We start from the raw sequence: 4,927 nt of genomic DNA, 5'->3' as shown, positions 1-4,927 counted from the left end.
TTTTCATGAGAAGCACTTTGAGAACTTGATTAGACGGAAATGCCACGTAAACACGTCAGTTGTGTTTTAATCAGTTATTTGAGCATGTTTGTGGGAGAATACACAAACAGGTAGAGGGTCTGGGTGCGAAAACACAACCACGTTAATCACAAGACATTTATCCGTTTAGAGAAAAGTTAACAGCGCTTCAATGAACTTCTTGCACTTCAAGCCTGAGTTCCAGTGTCAAACTGGTAACAAAACAAAATGTGTAGCAGAGCTGCCAGCTCAGCATACAAAATATCCCATATTTGTCTCGCCTAAAGCAATGCCAAACTTCACAAAGAACAACAGTGTTAAATTATTTATAGTCTTTTTTATAATCATAACGGAATAGATTTGTTGCAAACCTAACCAAACAAAGAAATAAAACCCTCCTACACAGTGAACGTCTTAAAACCTGCAAACTATCAAATACATGCTGCAATGTGCCTGCATGTGTAATTTTCATACATAGGTGACATAAAATAGGTGAAAAACGATCTCTCTCTTAGTCGACCGGCGGGTCAATTACACACTTGCGACTCAGCGGGTCTTTTTCCTCTGTCAGGTGGTAATTTACAGAAAAACTCCTTTAATTAGATAACAGGTCTCTGTATTTCAGATTTGCACTTTGCCAGCAGTTTATCAATTACTGCTTGTGGTTTCATGCTGCCAGTCAGTCTTTGTCTGGGTGCTCGAGCCTCCTCCTCGCCACGCTGCAGAGCCGTGTTATTGTACTTAAACAAATCAATTCTGTTGCAGTTGCCCCCCCCCCCCCTCCATCCCCCATCATTATGAACTGTTTGCAGTGCAGAGCACATTGATTTTTCACAGCCCTGGAAAAGCTGTTGATGAATAGCACAGAGGTATCTGGGGAGAATCTGGCTTTAAAAAGGAGGCACCCAGCGTTAGCCCCCCCACCACCACCACCACCACCTTCTTCTCCTCCTCTCCGTCGACCCATTGAGCCACCAGCACTCCTCCACTTTCTCTTTTCATGGAGCGCCACTTCCAGCAGGAGAGAAACGCAGCTTGAAAAATCTTTCAGTCATAAGGAAAGAGGATTTTAAAAAAAAGCACAAGGCGTGAGGGGACCGCCCACTCTCGCTGGATATGAAAACACACCTTGTTGTTTAGACAGATTTTATATTTGAAACGTTAACCTAGTCGTTTCAACGTGAGCATGCGATCAGGAGAATCCAGAGGAGTTCTGGCTTGAGATACAAATGGCTGGAATCTTTTGTGTCACCAAGCAGAAGACTGATGGAAACGATACTCACGCTGATTAGAGAGGCGTTTATTACTAATACTTAGTCACAAGCCAGGTGAAACACCAGTAGAATACTTTTTAAGTTTATTTATGGCCCAATCCAACAAAGTTGTTATCTGGACAGTTTATTTTTTGTTGTTGAGATGTTTCATTCTTCATTCAAAGGACTTCATCAGTCCGAGGAGCCACAACAAACTCAGTCCCATAAGCAGCACACTCACATAGTGGGCCAACCACTTTGATGGTGATGAGATGGGTTCTGGCGCCCGCCCTCTCCCCCGTCGACTCCTCTGAGGCAGCCGTAGCCAACGTGGTTCAAAACATCAAAGTTCATGCTTAATAATCCACAAAGTTCAGTCAGGTCATCTGGATAGCATCTTTTGTTGTTGTTGTAATTTTTGTGCCCACTTTGGGAGTGTGCTGCTTGTTGGACCGAGTTAGTTGTGGCTCTTTGGACTGTTGAAGTCCTTTGGATGAAGGACGATACGTCTCAACAAAAACAGAAACCGTCCAGATGACCTGACTGAATGAACTTTGTTGGATTTTTTTTTAACCTGGATTATTAAGCATGAACTTTGATGTTTATGGCCCAGTGTTTGAAAACCACTAAGAAAAGAAAAGAATCGAAATAAAATAAAACCCATTTCTATCATTCTAAACTTTGACACCCAGTTTTATTTCACTCAGATTATGAATATTTCTGTAGTTATTTCAGTAACACTTTACAATAAGGCTCCCCTTATAGATAGCTAATAAATAGTTTATAGATATGTTATTAATGCCTCTATAAACACTTTATAAATCATTAATAATTGTTTATTGCACATTAATTAAGGGTGACAGAGACAAAACTGATCAGTTTCTTGCCAAATCTGCCACCTCGATATTTCATCTAGAGTTGTTATATTAAAAATTTCAAACTAAGTTACTACCTTGTAAGCACAATAAGCATTTGTAAACCTATTTCTTTAGCATATAATATTGTACTTTATCACTGCATTATAAGTATCTACAACTAATATTATATCCTAAAAAAAATTAGGTTTACAAATGCTTATTGTGCTTACAAGGTAGTAACTTAGTCTGAAATGTTTAATATAACAACTCTAGATTAAATATAGAGGTGAACAGATTTGGCTCACTATTTGACATGAAACTTGTCTCTTTCTTACCCTTGATTAATGCATAATAAACAATTATTAATTATTTTATAAAATGTTTATAAAGGAATTGATAATGTATCTATAACCTATTTATTAGCCATCTATAAAGGCCACTTTATTGTAAAGTGGTACCGTTATTTTTTCTCAGTCTGAATAAGAAATATGTTGAGTTCAGATCTATGCTATACTTAATTTAATTCACACTCTAACTGGATCATATCCGATCATTTACCCTACGTGTGAGTGATTTGGGTCCAAATGGTAAAAGCCCTTTCACTTTGGCAAAGTGGTTAGCTGTAGCAATTACTTGTTTTATTGGGCTTTCCTGTCAACCGGGAGTGAATTGTGATTGTGTCATGGCAGTGAACTTACTCTGTGGTGGATGTTTATGATGGCACGCCGATCATGTGAAGTATCGGCTGCTCTTTTGATTTGTCCTTCGTGGGCATGAGAGCGTGAAGGAGCTTATCCGTGCAGGGTAGAAGAGTATCACAGGCGCAGATGGAAGCCACTCAAAAACCCAGAGGAATTTGTAAGAAGTGAAGTCACTGAGTGGGCTTGATTTTCAAGGGAAAATATGCAAATGTAATATTCTAGTGTTTGGAGATTGGTGGATAAAGGAGCCATGATTGATGTATTTTCGTGTCTTCCTCTGCTTTTTTTTTTTCCAGGGCCAGAAACTGTGAGGTGCTGGAGTGTTTTTCCACTTGGTGTTTGAATGGGTGTGGGGGTCTTTCTGGTGACAAATCACGGATTGAAAACAACACAGGTACGTCTTTTTTGTTATTATTTACCGTATGTATTCAAAGCTTAAAGCCAGGCTGAAGTCGGCGGAATTATAATATGCACTCATTTGAAATGTGTCCTCTCAAACTAAACAAAGGAAGTGTAGTTTGTTGCCTGAAAGCTAGCCTTTTTGCTACTGAAGTGTTGCTACAAGGCAAATAAAGGTTATCTAGTTGTTGTTGACCAGTTGCATCTGGATTTACAATGTTGTTAACACATTACATTAGTTAAATACAAAATATTACTAAAACTACACAAACAGTAAGTTGTCTTGATTTGTGTTTTCATTAAAAGGTCTTATATGAATGACGCACACAGACACACAAACCACTACCATTGTATTGTTCACGGTAGAAATGCTGTGTTGTTGCAGATTATTGGGATTATTAGGTGATAGTGTAGCAATGATCCAAACTAATTGCAAGTATTTTGTACACTTAAAATTGAATATTATGTGCATTATGTATTCCTCATCTCAAAAAGAAAGTCTAGGTAAAAATAGTGAAATGGCAGCACATCCAGTGTTTATTTTTATAGCGTGGCTGACTTTCTAAGAAAGACTGTATGAAATGTTGAGAACCAGTGACAAATAGTGAAACTTCTAACCCCTCTGTAATTTTTTTAATACTCAAGGTTTTTAACTTTTTAGCCCTGCTTTAAGTAGCAAGATATTTGTGTTATATTGGGTTCATCAGCATGATAGTAACCCTGTGAAAACAGACGTAATCTTCCACCTCTTTGTTTTGAAAGGGACTGAGTAAAGAAAAAGCTTTATTTTCACTATTTTTAACTTTTATTTGAACCAAAGTAGGGATTACAAATATTGTGAGATTATGCCAGTTCCTACTTTACCTTTTTTTTAAATCATTAAACTTTCAAACTCACAAACCAGCCACTATAGAGCACAAGCTAGTCTATTTCTAATGCTAGTCCCAAGCCCAGGTAAATGACAAGGGTTGTGTCAGGAAGAGCATCCGACGTAAAACACTTTTGCCGAAACTAATGTGGGAGTTCATCTAAGTGGCAACATACTGGATCGGTTGAGGCCCAGGTTAACAACAACCGCCACCAGTGCTGTTGACAAACAGCATGTCTGCGGAAATTGTGCTACTGTTATTAAAGTTCATGCTCAATCATCCAGGAACCAAATGCAATAATGCTCAGTCAGGTCATCTGTCCTGTCTAAAGTTAGAGAGGTCAGACTGAGATGGTTTGGACATATCCACAGGAGGGACAATGGGTATATTGGTAGATAGATGTTAGAAATGAAGCTGCCAGGAAAAAGACAAAGAGGAGAGATATGGATGTTGTTAGAGAGGACATGGAGGTAGTTGGAGTGAGGACAGAGGATGCAAAGGACAGAGTGAAATGGAGGAGGATGACTCACTGTGGCGATCCCTGAAAAGGGTAATACTGAAAGAAGAAGAAGAAATGGAATTACATTAGAAAAAACGGAATTACATTAAGTCAAAGTGAAAGTGGCCAAAGCAGAAGTGGCAGAATCACATTTGAAAAAATGGAACTACGTTTGAAAAAACAGAATCACATGAGCAAAAACGGAATCACATTAGAAAAAACAGAATCACATTAGAAAAACAGAATCACATTAGAAAAAACAGAATCACATTAGAAAAAACAGAATCACATTAGAAAAACAGAATCACATTAGAAAAAACAGAATCACATT

The 4,927-nt window shown here is 38.2% G+C and overlaps 1 protein-coding gene across 1 annotated transcript in view; it reads left to right on the top strand.

The window, feature by feature from the left end:
* Window positions 1-3,130: 3,130 nt before the first annotated feature.
* Window positions 3,131-4,927, top strand: part of LOC119424023 (zinc finger MIZ domain-containing protein 1) — a 132,529-nt gene continuing 130,732 nt past the window's right edge. The window contains exon 1 of the mRNA XM_037691481.1: window positions 3,131-3,223. The gene's annotated coding sequence lies outside the window, so the exon portion shown is untranslated. The remainder of the gene's footprint in view (window positions 3,224-4,927) is intronic.

The sequence above is a fragment of the Nematolebias whitei genome, chromosome 17 (genome assembly GCF_014905685.2).
Source record: "Nematolebias whitei isolate Nwh7 chromosome 17, NemWhi1, whole genome shotgun sequence".
In the NCBI taxonomy this organism is placed as follows: Eukaryota; Metazoa; Chordata; class Actinopteri; order Cyprinodontiformes; family Rivulidae; genus Nematolebias; species Nematolebias whitei.
The sequence above is the reverse complement of the archived record's forward strand: the minus strand, read 5'-3'. Positions and strand labels throughout refer to the sequence as shown.